Source organism: Cibotium barometz, chromosome 43, assembly GCF_041138505.1.
Source record: "Cibotium barometz isolate CiBa-2024 chromosome 43, ASM4113850v1, whole genome shotgun sequence".
NCBI lineage: Eukaryota > Viridiplantae > Streptophyta > Polypodiopsida > Cyatheales > Cibotiaceae > Cibotium > Cibotium barometz.
Window position 1 is genome coordinate 6,974,275 of NC_141088.1, and position 11,405 is coordinate 6,985,679.

Sequence of the window (11,405 nt, forward strand, 5' to 3'; positions counted from 1 at the left end):
TTACATAGGCATGAGACATGGGTTAAGCTAGTGTGAAATGTTGACTCAAACATCGTCCCATAGTTGTGCAACCAACTTACTTAAGTGAGCTACATCCAATTCGTCAGCTACAATCTGTAACTAAGTCCAATCAGAGCATCTCTACATGTGGAGCTTTCATGCTTTAAGAATGGAGCATGGAAGCATGCGAAAAGCAAGAGCAAAATGTCCTAAAGATGTAGATGAAGCTCCATGTACTTGAGTTGTTATGCACACCAGCACCTCCACTTCTTCTAACACATGCATCCTCCTTTGTGTTCCCTTTAATCGTTGGAGGGTGACATTAATGAGGAGGTGAGAGAAATGTTACCGGAGATGATGGTACATGGTTGGCCGTGTGTGATGGGATGACAAGACTTGGGATGTTGTAGTGTTCGAGGTGTCCTCTTCTTTGTCACTTGATGATGCAGTTAATCCATCCCCTTCTGAGGATGATGCACTCTTTCATTGTACATGTGGGGGTCACATAAAACAATTTAGATGAAATGTAAAACTTTGCTTCAAAACAACCGACGATTAAGGAGATCAAGAAATGTTTACTATGGTGATGATAGTATCTGTGGATGGTGTGAGACGTGGGTGGCCTAACGAGGTCCACGTCTCCCAAGACAAAACATTGTGAGTAACCCCAATTGTCAACCAAGGCTGGCCACGTAACCACATAGTCTTTCTGGGAAAACTCTAGCGCATGCGAGTAGGTTTCATCGTTGTTTTCTATTTAGCTATATCATAAAGTACAACTACATGTATAGAGATCTGTATACTTGGGGACCTACGGCATCTTTCATTCTTTTTGTTGGGGCAATCAAGCTTGCCCTTCGTTTTTTGTTATATGCCTCTTGTTTCTTCTCTTTTTTCTTGTGAATTTGATAGAGCATGTCCTGGGTGAGAGGCCCATAATAGCACTTTAGCTTGCTACCATTGAAATATTCTTCCATCTTAGCCCCATCCAAGGTCTCGTCTTTACTGCACAATTCCAGTGACTTGATAGGGACCTTTACCTCTATACTTGAGTTTCCATTTGATGTTATTGACACTGTATATAAATACCATATCTTTTACCTTTTCATGGACTTGTCCTTGAGTTTGTCATCAAACCACTGCTTGCATCGTAGTTTTTTAAACATTAATTTGTATGCGGATAGCCACCTTGTAGGTGGTGTGGTAGGCCCATAGTATAGAGTGCAACTTGTACTCCCTATGCCTACTATTTCTTAAACCATAGCAAAACTTTAGAATTCATCATCATAGGCGTTAAATGGATTCTGTTACGTCTCTAAAGAGCATAGGCCACAATAGTCCACCTTGGAGAACCATGCAGGCTGTTATGTCCGAACGGCAAAACGTCCTCCACCTATGCGATAATGGGATAACTCAGCTTCATGAATGCATTTCATCCGATGTCATCTTGACCCTTCTTGTAAATTATTCCCACTATCAGTTATTAATAGGGGGAAGCTTTCATGAGATGAGGTGTATGGCTTTGCCCTTCTTAATGAGATGATCAATCGAGAATCCATCGAACAAGAAGTGTACGATGTCTTCACCCCATTCTGATACATGGTCAATGTGAAATAATGGCGCATCGAGAAGATCATCTTCCACTCCTAAAGAGGTTTCTCTACTTGGAATTTTGGAAAAGTGGTCGACATGTACATGCACGAATCTCTTTTGCATGATTGTGATAGTAGTGAAATCAAATTTCAAAAGAATGAGCAACCATCTACTGATGTGCCTCGTGGTGCAAGGCATGTTCACCAAATAAAGCATTGCTTGATTGTCAACAAAAATAAATAAATTTTGTAAGCAAGAGATAATGTCTATACTTCTTTATAGCATACCAAAGGTGGTATAATTACATCATTAAACTGATTGGCTACCAAAGGTCATAGGGAACTCCATGTTGTGCTCCCTCGGCTATGCTAACACACATCCAATAGTAGCGAATGTTAAAGCATCAATGTGCACACGGTCAATGTGATAGAGTCTGCATCTCTCACAAGTAAGATGCTTCTTCCACTTCAAGTGCGCATAAAATTTAATCAATGATGAATATCTCCAATATCTTCCAAAAGGAATCCTTAATAAAGGATATAAACATCAAGCATTGGAAGGTGGGGGGGGCATTGGCCAAGCATGATAATATGTTTAGCATTTGGTTCATTGAGATGCGATAGAGTCTGCATCTCTCACAAACTAGTCTAAGATAAGCAAGATGCTTCTTCCACTTTGAGATGCGATAGAGTCTGCATCTCTCACAAACTAGTCTAAGATAAGCAAGATGCTTCTTCCACTTTGAGTGCACATAAAATTTAATCAATATCTCCAATATCTTCCAAAGGAGATCCTTAATAAAGATTCTACACATCAAGCATTAGAAGGTGGTGAGAGGCATTGGTCAAGCGCACTGAATGTCATGATGCGATAGTTTCCCACTATGTAGCAAAAGATGTCTTATATTGATTGACTAGTTGCTTGGTTATAGCCTAAGAAGTTATCTAATAAACTATAAGCTTTCACTTTAGGGAAACTCTTTCCAACGTATTGTCCGTGTAGACAGTAGGGGGGTATAGTGATCGTGAACTGTGGCGATAGTAAACTTTTTCACATGTACACAACCTCTAAGCTTTCTGTTCCAATCACTATCTATGACAACTACTCGATGTGTTTAATCTCATACATAAATCCCCCACGATGAGCTTGTCAAGCTCTTCTTTGACCATTTGTTCGTACTTGGGATTCATGTTGTGGGCTCTCTATTTGGATGGTTTTGTGCCTTCATGGAGAGGGATAGTGTGTTTTACTACTTCTAGACGAATTCCCTTCATGTTAGTGAACTTTTAAGCAAAAACATTCTGAAATTATTTGAAATGGAACATCACTAATGCAAGATTAAGCAAGATTAAAAGCTAAGATTTGGAACAAATCATTATGTAGTTTAGCATGCAATCAACAAGAATCACAGATAATGCATAAGTGGTTTAATCTCCCACCATAAGAATGGAAATAGCCTTCCATAAGCCAAAGTATGGTAGCTCAAGGCTCCAAGGTTCATTCAAATGTCATATGAAAGATACAAATGAAGATCTATGAGCCCCTTTTATAGTTGAGTCCATGCCCTAACTAAAGTTCCTTCCCCTAACTAAAGTTGAGCCCATGCCCATGCCCTAACTAAAGTTCCTACTTTAGTTAGGGCATTCCTTCCCCTAACTAAAGTTGAGCCCATGCCCATGCCCTAACTAAAGTTCCTACTTTATTCCCTTCCCCAAAGATTTTGTCCTCAAAATTTGCCTTATGTATACTTGGTTACATCCTCCAATATACATCAATGGAGAGGATAGTAATGAGCTCATAATGGGTTGCAAATGCATTCTCCTCAATGTATACACTCACCTTGAAATACATTGTGGATTCTTGTAGAAGTGGGCAAATCAAACTTGTAAGCCAAGTCACTAACCTTCTTAAGCACCAAGTATGGCCCATAATACCTATGAGAAAACTTTAGGTTGGTGGAGCCTTTGAGAATGTTATGATAGCTCTTTAGAAGCTTCAACAACACATAGTCACCCTTTTGAAACTTCACATTGCGTCTATGCTCATCCATATTAGCCTTTGAGAATGCTATGATAGCTCTTTGGAAGCTTCAACAACACATAGTCACCCTTTTGAAACTTCACATTGCGTCTATGCTCATCCATATTAGCCTTCATGACATCTTGAGCCTTCTTCATGTTGTCCTTACAAAGTTGAAGAAGTTGTCTCATCCTTGTCGATTCATCTTTGGCCAGAGGATTAACCACCTTATCCTCTTGAAAGGCTATGGATGGCATATGCACTTGATACCCATAAAGAGCCTCAAAAGGAGACATCCCAATGCTCAAATTGCTTGAATTATGACAAAATTCTAGCAAGATGCAACCATTCATCCCATGAAGCTTGTATATCATGACAATAATGCCTTAAGTACACCTCAAGCTACTTGTTGGTACACTCCGTTTGAGGTTGATAGGCTGTAGATGGAGTGATTTGTGTGCCTTTCCAAAATAAACCTTTGCTCACTTTATCATATATCTTCATGTTAATCCAATTCTAGGGTTAATGAGAGCTACTGCCATTATCTTACATCAAGGAGTCACGGTAGATACACCAAAGGGACATATATTCAAGATATAAAGCAATGGTATCCAAGGCTACAACTTGGATGGGCGCCCGTAATGGTGTGACGGAGTATTTATGACGATTCCCGCTTTCAAGAGCATGTGGTAGCAAGTTAGGATGAAGTCCTAAGTGATGTACTTCATGGATATACTATGAGAGTAGTCATTGTAATAGCATTAGGCCTCTTATGAGCCTAAAGTGCCCGGTTGGCCATAGTTTAAGTGAGTGTGAACACTTATGGCCATGTATATGTGAATTTCTCTCATAATACAACATACTCTCCCATTGTGTAATTGAGTCTTGATCTTGTTAATCTATCTCCTTAATGCATGCTAGTGAGTGTGTGTGAGTGAAGTGAGGTGAGAGGAGAGACGAGTACCTGTAGTGCAATGTGGTGGTGTGACAACGCTCGCGGGAGGCACAGTTGAATTTCTTCTCAAGGAGTTGCAAAGCTTGGAGACCTCAAGGGTTACGAGCTCGGCCATTGAAAAGATCCTCACGACTGTTGTGGTTCACCAGGTAATCTCTTTTTGGATGTGTTTCAAGGAGGGTTAGGGTGAGCCATAACATTTTTAGCGCCTCTGCCCAGGGAGCCATCCCTTGGCTTTTTCCATCGTGTTTCTTCTAATCTACGCATAACCCATTATCTTGATTAATGGTTTCCAATTGATCTCCATACGTGGAAGGCACACCCCATGGAAGGGAAACTGTTTGGAGATGATTCAGTTCACCACAGAATGAACTACATCCGTACAAGTCTGCCACCAGTTAGAGAGGATTCACAGAAAGAGGAAGAGGCCGAAATGTATGTTGCTTCCACCTCTGGACTTTAGTGAAAACTGGATGCATATACTTGCCACCATAGATGTGTTGCCTCCTAGAGGAACCAAATACATTGAATCCAGACTCATTCCCACCACCTCAGTGTGTATGGTAGATGTGCAACCAAGATAAGAGGAAACAAAGGATGAAGCCTCCAGCACAGAAGGGTATGGGCCGCAAGGTTGCAACAGCACCCAACGCCTTAGGAAGTGGTGAAAACAAGAGGTATATCGCGCCCGACGAAATGCCCTGTTACACAATAGACCCATGGACGCCCAGTTGGCTAAGATATCTTGAAGTCACTAAGGTGCACGAGGAGGTTTCTAAGAATTGGGGTGAGGAATTGAATAAGATAACCTGGGCAGGAAAACAAGAGGAGAAAACCATGCCTCACGAGCATGATATGCCTAAACTCTCTAAGGGAGAAAGAAGAAAATGAAATAAGGCTCCAGCTGAAGGCGAGCACGAGGCAAAAAAGGCGATGGCTCTAACAAAAGATGATGAGGACAATAACCAGGCCTACTCTCGGTGCCGGACCATTTCAAAACCTACACCATTGATGAACAAAAAGTGGTCCAATTAACGACCAAAAAAGTGAACGAAAATGGCCAATCCACATTCTACAACGGTTTAACGGACGTTAAGGAGGTAGACATTGCAGAGCCACGGGAGGATACCAAACCTGTGTACATTGCTAAAGACTTAACTGCAACGACTGAAGAAGAAGAACTCATTGCTCTCCTCAAAGAGTTCAAGGATTGTTTTGCTTGAAAATACACGAAAATGAAGGGTGTACCACCGGAGGTGATTCAACACACCATCCCGATCATGGAAGGATCAAGACCATCTAGGCCTAAACCGTATTACATGAATCCAAAATATGCAGCAATTATAAAGGAGAAATTTGCTAAACTCGTCGTCGATGTGAATTTCATCTATGAATTGAGCACACAGATTGGCTTTCACCAATCGTGATTGTGCCAAAGAAGAATGGAAAGCTAAGAGTATGTGCCGATCTTAAAAAGGTTCATGCAACCACCAGGAAAGGCCACTACCCATTGCCATATATGGAACATGTATTAGAACGGGTAGTAGACGAGGAAGCTTGGAGCTTCTTAGATGGGTTTTTAGGCTACAATCAGGTGTCTATAGCACCAAAAGACCAACACAAGATGACCTTCAACACAACGTGGGGGACCTATGCTTCTAAGGTTATGCCTTTTGGCCTCACCAATGCCCCAGAAGCTTCCCAACAACAACTGATGTGCATAGCCTTCAAGGACTACTTGCAAAAGTGGGTGGAGGTATTCATTGGCGATCTATGTGTACACTCACGCCCTGAACTGACCACTTGGCTTGCTTAAGGAAGATGTCAATTCTATTGTATATCCTTAAACTCTTTAAAGTGTCAATTTTGGGTCAAGCACGGTGTAATCTTAGGGCACATTGTGTCCAAGAATGGTATTTCCACTGATGAGAGCAAAGTGAAGTTGATCTTGGAATTACCCCCGCTAACAAACTGCAAGGGTGTATAGTGGTTTATGGGACATGTTGGGTATTATCGACCGACGATTCATCATATTCTATGCTAAAATTGCTAGGCCATTATATAAACTACTCATCGTCTTTGAATGGACTGAGGAATGTCAATGCATATAATAAGTTGAAGAAAGCACTGACTAGTACACCAATTCCGAGACCTCCCAACTGGGATCTTGTATTCCATGTGCACATCAATGCATCAAATTTTGCTATAGGATGCATATTGGTGTGACCGGGGAATTCAAATTTAGATTACCCATTTTGCTTTGCCAGTCGTCTCACAACTGAATAATGCAGAGATAAACTACACCACAATTGAGCGTAAGGGTTGGTCAAGAAATACCGACATTACTTGTTAGCCAACAAGTATGTATTCTTTGTTGATCACCAAGCCTTATGATATCTAGTGAATAAGACATGCACCACGAGGAGAATCACGCGCTGGTTGCTTTTACTCTTGGAATTTGACTTTACGGTCACAGTGAGAAAAAGAACACAACATGTTTTAGTAGACCATATGTCTAGAATTCCAAACAGAGAACCTGCAACTAGCATTGACAACAATGACCTCCCAGATGCATGTCTGTTCAAAATTGATATGGTGCCTGAGTGGAGCGAGGAAATATCTGAGTATCTAGCTCATGGTTCTCCACACGATCGACCTTTAAGATGCGTCGGCTTATTCAGCTGGCTGCACCATATTAATTGATTATAGTGGGAGAACTATATAAGCTGGGCAAGGATAATATCCTCAGGAGATGTGTGCAAGAAGATGAGTTTGCACAATATTACAAGAAGCACACTCGAGAATAGTCGAAGGACATTCTGCGGAAGAAGTTACAGCTCACAAGGTAGTTTAAGCAGGACTATGGTGGCCTACGTTATTCGGAGATGCCATGGAATTTGTGAAAATATGCGAGGAATGTCAACGGTTTGCTATTCTATAACAAAAGGATAGGATGACACTTACACCTATAATTTTGAGACAACCCTTTAAGAAATGGGGTATTGATTTTGTTGGACCTATTAGTCCAGCGGCGTATCCATCACACAAGCCCATTATGTAATCGTGGCCACAAATTATTTCACTAAGTGGGCAGAGGCGAGAGCCTCGAAAAGAGTAGTTGATGCTTAAACTACAGCCACGTTCTTATATGAACAGTTCATTTCTAGATTTGGCTACCCATTGGAATTAGTCAATGAGACCGGGATTCACATATCATCAATAAAGTGATTGAAAAATTACTCACAAGATTCCTTGTAGTCCATCAAAAATCATCACTTTATTACCCACAGGCAAATGGCCAAGCATAGAGCACAAACAAGATTTTATATGCTATCTTGACTAAAACTTTAGAAGCCAGTCGGATTTGGGAACATAAGCTGACTGCAGCACTATGGGCCTATCATACATTGTATAAAGTAGCAACGGGATACACTCCCTTTCGTCTAGCTTACGGTATTGATATGGTAATGCCTATGGAATTCTTAGTTCCAAGCCTGTGTATTGCAATACAGAGGAAAGGCTCACAAAAAATGTGTTAGTCGAGAGGTTGATTGATTTAGAAAACTCGATGAAATTTGGCTAATTGCTTCGCATGAGCTTAAGGTTGAAAAACTACGGAGAAAACACTAGTTTGACCATAACCTGAAACACAAAGAACTAGAAACGGGGGACCTTCATGTACAATGTTGAAAGCACTAAGAAAAAGAAACAGAAATACAAAGGATTAGGGCTTTTCAGAGGAGTGTCTAAAATCACCCCTCAAGGGTCAGTCCGAATTGAAACCATCAATGGGGTAGAAATGGAAGGATATATCAATGGAAGTAAACTCAAAAAATATTATGGACCCCTGACCCAAGAAATGCTCGCACAAGAGCATCTTCTAAAACAAAAGAAAGAGCTAGTTGAGGAAAAAATCAGACAAGCTCAAGAGGAAGCCAAAGCAAAATAGAGGCTCCAAGGGAGAATGCTACATGTGAACATGGCTTCACTCACCCTGCTTAAAGAGGATGACGTAGACATTGAGTCAGCACGCCTCAGTGTAAAGGTCGCTACAAAGGGGAGTCACACAAAGAGCATTACACTGATTGATATGGGACCAAGTTAGAACTTGATTTCCTATGAGAGACATGAGTAGCTCTAAACAAAGCCCACCTAGAGGCAACCAATGCACATGTTCATAATATGTATTTATCAGTAGTTACACAAATAGTGGGATTTTTAAATGTTAATATCTCCATCAGAAATAATCCCTTGGTTGGAAAGGTATTTGTTATGCTTGCAAGAACCATGGAAGAGGAGATGATTCTTGGATGATCCTAGATTTGCGAGCAATTGTAACATCCAATGGGAAAAACGGACAGTACAACTCAACGATGGCAAGGAAACCATCACCCTCCCATTATGGAGTCCATTTAATAAGGGAAAGCAGGCAGTTACATATGGCATGGAGCTGCCAATGCCAAGCCAAGCGAAAGAATCAACAGAACATACATCCACGTTAAAACATCATTCCCCAGTCAAGAGAACCACATTAAAGGCAACAAATGTATCTAGTCAGACAACAGTGGGTTCCCAAGTCCCAAATTCAAGCCTAAGGATACTATGATAAGGACAAAACCCCGTGGGTGTCAAATCAGGAAAGCAGCACTACATGCAAGAGACAAGGGAAAAAATCTAAGGAGAGGAAGCAGCAACCCAAGTACATCCGAACAACACTCAACATCCAAAAGTGGTGGGTCAGAAAAGACTTACTAGTAGCATAGGGCTACTATCAAGGCAATGCAAAAGTACCACCAAAGAGATCAAGTTGAGACGAGTGGTGGAATAAGGTAATGCAAATGTGCACTCACATTCATAGGACACAAAACAGGTTCACCAAGATTCGATAGACGTACTCCTCCGCTAGATGGAAGAAAAGCTTAGAAGTTCTTACTTCGGACTAAAGTGGTTACAACAACATGTGCCCACAACCTCCAAAGTACAAACTTGGTTCCCATGGCAATAAAAGGAAGGAGAGTGACAAGGAGTACCTAGCTTCAAGTAGTAACTCCAAATGGGTATAAGGTAAAGGGGTATGCATTTCACACCATGAAATGTATTCATACATTTCATGTGTTCAAGTCTACCCCTCTAAATGCATTATGAATGGCCTTGGAATGTTTAAGCATATAGGAATCCATAGGGTATCACCATTTACATGTAAAAGGGAACGAGGTTGTTTCACATCGTGAACCGCTCCGAGCTATTTCACATCGTGAAACACTTCAAGCTAGTTCACATTGTGAACCGACTCATGCCAATTCATGTTGGGAAACGGTCAAAAAGCCTCCATGTATCGTATTTCAACACGTGTCATATCCAATCAAGATGGCCGCCGGTGCCGACAGCTAGATCATAAATACTTCACTTTTCCTCTTTCATGCATCTTTCGTCTTCTTTTTTCGAGAGTTATCATCTGTTATCATCTCTCAGGAGCATGTTTGATGCCTCGTTTGTCCAGCACATCTCACCATCATCGTCTGCTTGCGTGCCATCATTCTCAAGTAGGAGCTCTAAGCTTACTCCAATCGTGCTTATCAATTGTGGTTATCTATACGATTCTGTGCACATGATCCCTAGCCCAAATGCTTGCATTTGATGCTTTTTCTTTTCCCTTTTTATTATTTTAGCTTCCTATTCATTTCCCATAATCACTTCTCACATACTTGCGGGATTTAAAACGTGAAACAACAGTCTGTTGTTTCACGATATCAAACCCGCTCCCTACTACTTCATGGAAAATAAACTAATGTCCTACATCTACCATTAAATGATCAATCACTCAAGGAATAGTGCAGATTGCTAAAACACATCACAAATGTCTAGCCATGAACCATAGTCTACTAGTTCACAGATTGACGGACTGCTAGTTCACGACTTAGCCTTTCACGGGTTAACACCTCACGGCTTAGCTAGTTCACGTATTAACACTTCACGAAATAACACTTCACATCTCTAGGATTGACTTTGACCAAAAATTCAAAACGGAGAATGGTTGCACATTAACTAAGGTCAAACCCCTTATGTCATTATTTAGTACACGTTTAGAGAATTATCAAGAGCCAATAAAATTTTAATTTTGATAAGTTTTGAGGATTTAAGGAGCAAATCTTCATTTTCAATTATATCCCTGTTAACCCTAAACGTATAATACCATGGCACATCCAATTTTCGCTGTTTTTCCATAGATGGATAGGGCATCTTAAGAGCTTTTTAACAAGCCTTAGATCACCTCATTCCGACATCTCTACTCTATTTTATCATCCACTTTTGGACAAACTATGTTTTCATGTGGCCAGTAAACCAAAAGGGAGACCAAGGAAGTTGTCATTGGCCATTAAGGAAATGGATAGAGGAGATATGAATGATGATGACTCTACGGACAATATGGAGGACACTATGGGTCAAGCCTCAAGGGAGGTTGAAAAGGAGTTCAATGTTGGGAGTGCTCACATAAGCTGAACCCTCAAGCCTCACAACCCACATTGAATGCCGCTCTCTCTTTCAACAACTGCCAGTGGATCGACTTGACTTCAAACTTCTCATGGAGAAGTTGGGATCATATGTCCTTCATATAGAGGCAATAGGATGCGCATGATAGATGGATGGAACTACCTAATCTCATCAAGCGGGAGTACAAGGATTTCTCTCAATTCTTGGAATCTTACTGTAAAATGCGAAAATTCAAACCTTCACCACATCATGGGAACTCAATCCATACCTTGAAGGATGTCAAAGACAAGGTCATAATCTCAAAGTTCAAAGGTGATGGCTCAAATCCATATGACTTGGAGGAATG